The sequence below is a fragment of the Lolium rigidum genome, chromosome 4, assembly GCF_022539505.1.
Source record: "Lolium rigidum isolate FL_2022 chromosome 4, APGP_CSIRO_Lrig_0.1, whole genome shotgun sequence".
NCBI classification, from domain to species: Eukaryota; Viridiplantae; Streptophyta; class Magnoliopsida; order Poales; family Poaceae; genus Lolium; species Lolium rigidum.
This window is the reverse complement of record NC_061511.1, coordinates 39,357,197-39,368,259: the sequence shown is the minus strand read 5'-3', so window position 1 is coordinate 39,368,259 and position 11,063 is coordinate 39,357,197. Positions and strand designations below refer to the sequence as shown.

The following is an 11,063-nucleotide window of genomic DNA, read 5'->3' as shown; positions in this document are numbered from 1 at the left end:
GTCTAAGGATTAGGTTACAACATTTCATCTTAGTATTGCAATGCTGAACTTTGTGACACGCTCACATTGCAATACCATATATGGGTGTGAGTCCACCATGTCATTGATTTGAAACCATGACTCTATTATTAATGACGTTGGTGTCAATGATCGTGAAACCTTGATTATCTTATTAATCAATAGACTATTTACTAGGGACAAGGTTTTGTTCAATACCACACATACATTAATGGTTCCGCTCAATACAGTTATAGCATAGCATAAAACTTATTATGAACAATTACAGATATGACAATAAAACTATCATTATTTATTTGCCTCTAGGGCACATATCCAATAATCTCCCACTTGCACTAAATTACAAATAAACTTGTTTACATTTGGCAACGCTCTAATGCCCATAGACATTTCGTGCTCATCATGCTTCGCTTGTGACAGAGGCTTTGTCAATGGATCCGCGACATTTAGATCCGTATGTATTTTGCAAACTTTAACTTCATTGTCACGGCCATAATCCCTTATGACGTGATATCTCTGGGAATGTGTTTGGCCACCGAGTGAGACCTTGGGTACTTTGTATTAGCAATGGCACTTGTATTATCACAGGGTCATGCATACTCGGAACACACCAAGTTCAATGATGAATTCCTCAGCCAAAAAACTTCATTTCCCGCATCCGAAGCAGCTATGTACTCCGACTCCATCGTAGATTGAGCAGCTTGTAACTTGTTTCTTGCTTCTCCAGCTCACCGCTCATCCATTCACCATAAACACGTATCCTGATTGAGACTTTGAGTCATCTGGATCGGTGTCAAAGCTTGCATCCGTGTAACCATTTACATCGAGCTTATCTACACCTCAGACATTTCCCTAGTTCTTTTCAAGTACTTCACGATGTTCTTCACAGCTGTCTAGTGTTCCATTCTAGGATTACTCTGGAAACGATTAGTCATACTAACCGCTAGGGCCACGTCAGGGCAAGTACACAGCATAGCATACATGATAAAACATATGGCTCGAGCATAGGGAATGGAAGACATTCTCTCTCTATCTTGTTCCATTGCTGGACTGTGAGTCAAACTCAGTTTCGTACCTTTTATCACATGCAAGAACCACTTCTTGGCTTAATCCATTTTGAACCTCTTCAAAATTTTCTCTAGGTACGTGCTTTGACTTAACGCTAATAGGCGCCTCGATCTATCTCTATAGATTTTAATACCTAATATATACGTAGCTTCACCCATATCCTTCATGGAAAATTTGTTGTTCAAATAATCCTTCACACTTTTCGGAAGATTTACATCATTCCCAATCAACAATATGTCATCCACATATAGTACTAGGAATGCTACCGAGCTCCCACTCACTTTCTTATAAATGTAGAATTCTTCGAACTTTGGACAAATCCAAACTCTTTGATCACTTCATCAAAACAAAGATTCCAGCTCCGAGATGCTTTCTTCAGTCCATAGATTGAGCACTGAAGCTTGCATACTTTTCCAGCATCCTCAGGATCGACAAAACCTTCGGGTTTTATCATGTACAACTCTTCCTCAATGTTGCCATTAAGGAAGCCTGTTTTAACATCCATCTGCCATATCTCATAATTGAAATATGCAGCAATTGCTAGCAAAATCCGTATAGACTTAATCATCCCTACGGGAGAAAAAGTCTCATCGTAGTAAATTCCTTGAATCTGTCAACCCCACTTTGCGACAAGTCGAGCTTTGTAAACAGTAACGTTTCGGTCACCATCAGTCTTTTTCTTAAAGATCCATTTATTCTCCATAGCCTTGCGGCTTGCGATAATATCCACCAAAGTCCATACTTTGTTATTGTGCATGGATCCTATCTCGGATTTCATGGATTCAAGCCATTTCTCGGACTCGGGGCCCTCCATTGCTTCCTTGTAGTTTGCATGTTCGTCTTGTTCAATTAACATGACAGTCTTAACGACATAATCATACCATTGAGGGGAAGTACGTGTTCTCGTAGACCTATAAGGTCGAGTAGGTTCTTTATGATGAAAGTCATGATCTTCATCATCTTGATCATTATCATTATGATTAGTATCATCTTGTTCCGCTCCCACTCGAAGAGGACGGTTCCGGAACATGTTCCGTTGTGTCACTCGATGTTTGGAGAGTAGGTTCAATGATTTCATCAAGCTCTATTTTCCTCCCACTAACACCTTTTGCAAGAAACTCCTTCCAGAGAAAGGTACCGGTTTTCGTGACAAACAGTTTGCCCTCGGTTTTGTTGTAGAAGGTGTACCCAACGGTTTCCCTTGGATATCCTACAAAGATGCATTTTTTCGCTTTTGGTTCAAGTTTGTCGGGCTGTAGCTTCTTGACGTAAGCTGCACAACCCCAAACTTTCAAGAACGACAACTTTGGCTCCACGCCATGCCATAACTCATATGGTGTTGTTTCTATGAATTTGGATGACGCCCTTGTTGTGGATATACTTCATAGGTATACCATCGACATGGTTCGATTCCGGCAAGCCCGGGTGGCCCACAGATGGTGGTGATGGCATATGGCCCACCGGGCGGCCCAGTTGCTATTGATCAAGATGGAAGATGTCCAGCCCAGGAACAAGGAGCCGGATCCGAACCGGCCTACTGAGGTAGACGGATCCGAACCGACCTACTGAGGTAGCCGGATCCTTGGAGGCCCATGGAGGTAGCCGAATCCTTGGAGGTCTATGCCAGGAGTCAGATATGTGAAGGCCCATGAAGGAAGCCGGATCCATAACGACAAGTTAGGCATAGGTGGATCCTTGACGTACACGGCAATGTAATATTCCGTAGTTAGGCAACTTGTATTCCGGGTACGACTCTCCATAGAACCCTGGATCCGGGCGCCTATATAAGCCGGATCCTGGGAGCCCTTAGGGCAAGATCTCGAGCTAGCAACGAGATAACCACAACTCATTGTAACAACGCGAAAGCGCCCAGATAATTCCAGACAAGAAGCAGTAGGCCCTGTCCTCAAGCAGGTGTTCCGAAGCTGGGTAAATCGCGTACTACCGTCCAGAAGACTCTCCGCCCAATGGCCCCTACTTCTTCTCCCCTCGTGAGGATCCCTCCTCCGAGGTACCGTCGAATAGGCAACGACGGCCCTATTTAAAATGAATGTGGAAGTTTCTAATGCATGACCCCAAAATGATAAAGGTAAGTTGGTAAGGGACATCATAGGTCGCACGCTATCCAATAGGGTACGTTTACGTCATTTGGACATGCCATTCTTCTGTGGCGTTCCAGCGGGCGTAAGTTTTGGCACAATGCCACAAGTCTTGAGATGCATGTTAAACTCATAACTCAAAAGCCCGCCTCCTCGAGCAGATCGAAGGTGCTTGATTTTCTTGTTGAGTTGATTCTCGACTTCACTCTGAAATTCCTTGAACTTCTCAAAGGTTTCAGACTTGTGCTTCATTAAAAAGATATACCCATATCTAGTCAAATCATCAGTAAAGTGACAAAGTAACAATAGATATTTCGTGTCGACATGCTCATTGGTCCACACATATCGGTATGTATGATTCCCAACAAGTCAGTCGCCCGTTCCACTATACCATTGAATGGTGTCCTAGTCATTTTGCCCATGAGGCATGGTTCGCATCTTTTAAGAGATTCAAAATCTAATTATCCCAAAATTCCATCAGAATGGAGTTTCTTCATGCGTTTTACACCAATATGACCAAGACGGCAATGCCACATGTACATGGAATTATTATCACTAACTTTACATTTATTGACATTTATGCTATGAATATGCGAATTATTACAATCGAGATTCAAAATGAATAAACCATTGCGCTCATGTGCATGAACATAAAACATCTCATTCATATAGATAGAACAACGAATTGTCTCAGACTTGAATAAATATCCATCTTGCATCAAGCAAGATCAACTAACAATGTTCATACTCAACGAGGGTACATAATAGCATTTATTCAAAACTAATATTAATCGCGACGGTAGACTCAATCGAAGAGTGCCAATAGCCGCCACATCCACCTTGCAGCCATTTCCAACATGCATCGTCACCTCGTTCTTTGCCAAGCGCCACTTATTCCGCAACTCCTGCTGAGAGAAACAAATGTGACCAATATATCCGGTATCAAACACCCATGTTTTACTCCTGGCACGTGTGATGTAAACATCAATAAAATGTATATTGGATATATCTTTGTCATTTCCAGCAATTTTGTCGGCCTTCTTATCTTCCAGGTACTTGGGGCAGTTGCACTTCCAGTGACCATCCCCTTGCGGTAGAAACAATCGACGCCCGGCTTAGTTCCAGGCTTGGGAGCCTTAGGAGTGGTGACAACAGTCTTGCCATTACTCTTAGGCTTCCCGTCTTTACCCTTCCGCTTCTTGCCAAACTTCTTGTGGCTAACGGTCTTGTTGACAATCAACACATTGTGCTCCTTCTTGATTTCCTTTTCAGCAATTTGGAGCATGGCGAACAACTTAGAGAGGGACTTAGTCATCCCTTGCATGTTGTAGTTAAGCACGGATCCTTTAAAGCTAGGGGAAACGATTGTAGCACCCTATCAGCCACCAGTTCATTCATAATCGGGCATTCTAAAGCGTTCGAGCACCGAACGTAGCCGTACATCTTGATCACGTGCTCGCTCACACAGCTGTGCTCTTCCATCTTTGCTGAGAAGAATAGCTCGGAAGCTTCATACCTCTCAGCCCTATTTTGCGGTGCAAAGACAACCTTGAGATCGGTGATCATCTCGAATGCACCCATGTTCTCATAGTGCTTTTACAGCTCAGCTTCCATGGCATAGATCATGCCACTCGGATGAACGAAGCATTGTCCGCCTTAGTTTGGTAGACGTTCTTGTCATCCCGAGAGGCATCATTGGCGGGTTTGTCACCTAGCGCAGCCTCTAGTACATAGTTCATCTTGTGGGGAGCGAGGTAAATCCTCAGTGTGCGGTACTAGGACGTGAAGTTTGACCCATCATTTTTCAGTTTCTCTTTCCCAAGGAATTAGCCTAGGTTGAAGGTGCAGCGAGACATTTACAATGGTATTGCAAAATACATCAAGACTATGTTCATAATATTGAGTTCATGTTTTAATTCAAATTAAAGCTAAAAGAACTCCCACCTGAAACCGACATCTCTCATAGTTGTTTAGTGATTACACGATCCTAATTTACTGCACCACCCTCGATAATCACGGACGATGGCATAGCTTCAGAGGTAGACATCAATATTTCAATCATATCAACTATATGATTCGTGCTTAACCTTTCGGTCACTTGTGTTCCGAGGCTATGTCTACACATGCTAGGCTCGCCAAAGTAACCTTAGTGTTGTGCAACATGGTTTACACCCACTGTATGCGAACGCAAGTATGTCTAGCACCCGATCGTCACGGTCTGCTTCATACCGTTGAACTTTCTTGGTGGTGCACACTAAGGAAGAACACGAATGTTGGTATTTTATCGAGGGATCATCTTATAATGCTACCGTCGTATATCTAATATAAGAAATCATAAGATAAAATAATAACATCAAATGAAATTAAATGGTGACATCATATGGGCCTCATCTCGCCTTGATCTCCATCGTACGCTCCGGTACGGTGCCAAGGTCCACGGCGCCTCCTTGTCGCTAGCCTTCGAATAATTCATAAACTTACCTCGACCATATCATATCATGTGCCCTCTGCAAAACAAAGTTAGACGCCTCTACATTTACCTTTTGCATGTTTTACTTGGCTGTTAGGGCTGTCACGGAAGAACCGTTCATTACCTACGAACTTCAGAACCACAACATTGATTAACTAATTTTCGCTCTTAATCCCTTGTTGAGGGCCCTCCATATGTGAATTCCACACCGCTAAAGTAAGAGAGACAGTCACCCCCTAGCCGTTTATATGGTACAAGCCATATGTCAAGTGTGGAACCAGTTTCGCGGTGGTGTACGCGTGAGGTCGGTCGGGGTCGCTTCATCAAATAATGCCGCAGTAATGAGCAAGTACACGTGAGAGGGTAACAATTAGAGAATCAATGCCCACATATTGCTATGTGCTCTAACCGTACAAATACATCTACCCATAGATCGCTCTGATACCACTGTAGGGTTCCGTTGCAGAAAACAAAAAAATTCCTACGACAGAATAACATAGCCAAGATCTATTCTATGGAGATGTAAAGTAACGAAGGGATTCAGTGTTCATACCTTTGAAGACCAAAAGCGTTACGTTTCACGATGTTCTTCGACGCTGACCTCAAGGTCGTGAAGAAGTCCAAGCGTTGAAGCGCCCCAAGTGTTGCGCCTCCGCAGTTCTACGCACGTTCGGTGTATAGACGTCTCCCGTGCTCCGGTCCAGCAAAGCAGCGGAAGTAGAAGATTCAGACCGGTGTTTCAGCAGCACGACGACGTGCTTATGGTGGAGAATACACGACCCCTATGCATGTTCCAAACTTCGGGAACACACATGAGGGAGAGGGAGACGAAGACGAAGTCAATGAGATGAATGAGGAGATCCCCAAGGGGGCTCTTTATATAAAGGGATGGGGAGAGGAGGTGGGGCCACCTAGGGCAGCCGCTGGTGATAGTGACTATAATATGGTCTCATGGTCTAAGGATTAGGTTACAATATTTCATCTTAGTATTGCAATGCGCAACTTTGTGACATGATCACATTGCAATACCTTATATGGTTGTGAGTCTGCCATGTCATTCATCCAACAACATGCCTCCATTATCAATGACGTTGGTGTCCATGATCACGAAACCTTGATCATCTTATTAATCAATGTACTATTTTACTAGGGATAAGGTTTTGTTCAATACCACACGTGCATTAATGTTTTCGCTTAATACGAGTTATAGCATGTCATAAAACTTATTATGAACAATTATAGATATGAAAATAAAATTATCTTTATTTATTTGCTTGTAGGGCATATATCCAACAATAATATAGAATATAATAATATCTCGTGCACTCATGCTTGTTGCAAAATTAAATCGCAGATGAAAAAACTCTGCATATGGCAAGGAAGTAATTCGGCGGTGCGTGCGCGTTGTGTGCTTTCCATAGTTTTTTTTTGGTTGACGTATTAAATACTCCTAGAACACAACGGATTAACGTATGGATCTGTTGCCCATATCATTATTATTTTTTTGTTTGCATGATCGGGGTTGACAAACGTATGGGCCTGCTAGCCGTCTGTTGATCATTTCGGTTACATATAAGTGCTAAAAATACTAGTTCATTTGCAGGGTTAAATGGATACCACCCAATGGTAGATTATATTGGTTCTTATCATGACTATGAGATAGCGGATTCTTGTGTGACTTGGATTGTTGGGGCGGGGCCCATGGCTTCATTCAGACGATCCAGCTCAAGCATCTTTGTGCATAAAAACAGTATGAGTAGCATGGGTCGGCCTTTTGAACACGTGATAAAAGTGGATCCGAAGCCTACCCCAACGGCAAAGGAAGCCCAAGGAAGAGGCATCGGGAGCATCAAGTACCAGGTGACCCTTGCTGCGGCAAAGGAGCTCGGTCTGCTCAACCAAGAATACAACAAGCTCAAGGAAAAGCATGACCAGCTACAATACTACACCTACAAGCGTGCGGAGGATGTGGAATCCCTCGAGAATGAACTCGAGAATTACATGTGGTACGCTATAACTCCTCCGGTGGGCAGGAAGTTGTCAAACAAGAGGTACCTGTTAGTAGTTGATAACCTCCAGTGGCCTATTGAGCCTGGGAGTTTAACACGGGATTGCGGGCTTCTTCCGCCCAGGTGGACATATTCTTCATGGCTCATCTTGCCCACTTCCCAGGATGCCTACAATGCGAGCAAGTCGGAAGACGATGAACTCATAAGCATCAACGAGAGATGAACATATTTTGATATTCACCATCTTTGCACTACATCAGTCCGCCGAGCACATACGACTCAACATGATCCATCAAGAAAGCATAGAATACTGGCATGTCCTAGCTATTGATTGCTTCCACTATGCCATGGCGATCTTTACCAAAGTTTCGCAGGTGTGCTTGTTACTTCGGACGAGCTCATCCACCAGTGGGGCACCCTCCTGCCACGTATGACCCACGGCAACAGCATCAGCAGCAGCAAGTGTTCCTATATGCATCAAGTTGGAAGGGTCATCCTTGAAGCGTTTCAGAAATACTCTTTGTTGCAGCTGCCTTTTTCTCCTGCTTACGAAGCTCGTGAAGCCACCAATACCGGTGCCCAATTCTTTGAATACCGTGGCCTCATTGCAGAAGGCATCACAATAGATGAAGTAACTGATAGCAAGAAGAAATGGATCTCCTTTTCTGGTGATGATGGATGTCATGTAAGCAGAGAATGGTTGTTGAGCAAGGAGGAATAAAATATTGGAACCACTGCACTTATTCTAAGAGGCTGCCCGCAACAATCTCCCATATTTTACAAACTAAACCATTTATTGCCCGAACTCCTCTTTCTTCGTGTTCTTGATCTCTCTTACACTCCACTAAAATTTCTCCCTTGTTCAATCCGCTGTCTCCGGAACCTTCGGTTGCTCTCACTAAGAGGCTGCCATGATCTCAAAACTCTCTTCAATTCGTCCACAACTAGCTCCACAAGCTCAACCGAAAATACTATTTCACCATTGTCCACTCTATACCAGCTTGAAATCCTTGATATGAATGGAGTTCCATTTTCTCTTCTGACGCAAGACGTCGCCAAACAAAAGACCAATTTGATATACCTCGACATGTCCTACTCAGAAATAACTACTTTTCCTCCCAATTTTTTCAAGGACATGTCAAATCTCGAAGAGCTTATCCTTGCCAACTGCTCCAACCTTGTGGAGCTACCTACTTCCATGTCAACGCTATTCAGCCTAACGACCCTTGAGATCACGAGCACTCGAATAAAATACTTCCCACGGAAGATATTTGAAGAAATGCGAAGCTTCAGTTGCTTAGGCTCACTGACAACAATAACTTGATTTCACTCACAAGGCAAATCTCCAGGGTCCATGAATTCAAATTGGAAGGGCATCCTAACCTTAAATCCTTCTCACTGATTGGCTCACCTCACATTCAGCTCCTGTCTTTGCACGGATGCAGAAAAACTCAAGTCCGTCGAGTTCAAGAATCTTGGTGCTTTGGAGGAGCTTGATTTGTCCGGTACATCTATCGATGAGATCCCCGCAGATATCCCTAATGGTACCCAGCTTAGGAAATTGCTACTACTAGGGGTTCCTTCTCTCGTTGCGATTTCCCCGGCATATGCTAGAGCGACTTCCGGAGGTGTTTTACTTGGATCAGTGCACTGAAGGAAACGGTAATCACTTTGATCAAGTTTTACGGTTGTGTGTTAGTGACCCCAGTGTTCTTCTATAGTTTCGGAGAATCTTGTGTTGATTTAGTAAGGGATGGGCGATGTTTCCAATCTTTCTATGTCCGAGTTGCACCATGTAGTGCAAATAACAAGCGATCGCAGCATGATGAAGGCATGGTTGATGACAAGTTGCGGGAGTTGGTGCAGAATCAGTCAACATACGTGGATGTACATAACAGTTGCTATGCAGAGGAAATTGCGGTGCCATCGGTGATTACGGTTCCCTTCGCCAAACTGAGCGCCATGTAGAGATCACAGGGATGCAACAGCCAGCTGGTGGTTTATGGGGTCTTCTAAATGTCACCAAATCAATATCGGTGACATTTGATACTTCTATTGATAATTTTTCTATCTGCAGCAATTTCAATGATCCGGAAGAATGTGAGCTACGCTGGTGCCATAAAATGTTGAGAGTTTTCGATCGCGATTCAGACATGGAAAATCTACGAAATGTGCATGTTTGTAATCTCAGAAGTCTACTTTGGTTCTGTATACAATACAGTAGGTTCTCCTTCAGTTCGCTAGAGCACCCGCACTTGGAGTACTGCCCAAGATTGGAGGCTATGATGCCGGAAAGAGTAGCACTACCAAGTCTCAAGACACTTGACATTCTGTTCTGCTACAACCTCAAGGAAATTTTCTATCGGGATACTTATATAGTCGAATACCAGCTCCTCCCAAACCTTCAAAGGGTACGTCTCCAGGAGCTTCCACTGCTCCAGCAATTCAATGACAAGTACACCACCATAACAGCACCCATGTGGAAGGAGCTCCACGTCCGAGGGTGCTGGAGCCTCCGATGCCTCCCGCACCTACACGATCAGCTGAAGACGGTGAAGGTGAATGGGGAGAGGAGCTGGTGGAGCAAGCTCCGGTGGGGCTCGCTCTCGCACCGCGACAGCTACGATCCCAAGCTTCCCCCGAAGTTCGCCTCCTTCGACGAGCACGCTAGGGTGACCAGCTACCTCAGATGAGTCAACCCAGGCTCATCCACACATATATTCATCCATCAATTGGTATGTTCTACTCGGTGTATACCGTTTAGCACGAGTTCCTAAACACCTGCCTTGTTAACGGTGTTCACCATACAAATGCCCATATTCTACTCGTGTATACCGTTCAGCACGAGTCCGTAAACACCTGCCTTGTTAACAATGTTCACCATACATATACCCATATTCAGTTACAAAAATATACATCCATTGCCTCCACCCTTGTGGCATACATCCACAAGGTACATGTCAACTACTTACGTACCCCTTGTGTCCATCCAGAGTATCTAACCCCCTCCTCGACAATGTGACATGTGTTCCCAAATAAAAGGGCTAGTATCCCTGGTTTCTGTCAACCAACTGACCACTTCTTTTCCAGTGAAATCCGGTTTATTTTTCCTTGTTCCCAAACGTACATCTTATTGAAGTGTGTGTTATTCTGCTTGCTGATGTATGTGTGTCGGTGTGTCACTTGAGTTGTAATAAGCTACACAGTGTTGATATTGGCGTGAGATATGTTTAATTATCAATTGTGGTTTGAAATGCTAAGTGACCTGAGTATTTGATTCAGACTATTTGTTTGACTTTGGAGTGTTGTACCAGCATTTATTTGTCAATATATATCCCTTATACCATGTGATGGAAGTCATGAGGGAAATTTAATCTGACTTTGCGCCCTCTTTATATA

General features: G+C 43.7%; 2 pseudogenes; one reads left to right on the top strand and one right to left on the bottom strand.

The window, feature by feature from the left end:
* Positions 1-3,913: 3,913 nt before the first annotated feature.
* LOC124646940 lies at positions 3,914-4,766 on the bottom strand (annotated as a pseudogene).
* Positions 4,767-7,356: 2,590 nt separating this feature from the next.
* Positions 7,357-10,357, top strand: LOC124708865 (annotated as a pseudogene).
* The last annotated feature ends 706 nt before the right edge of the window (positions 10,358-11,063 follow it).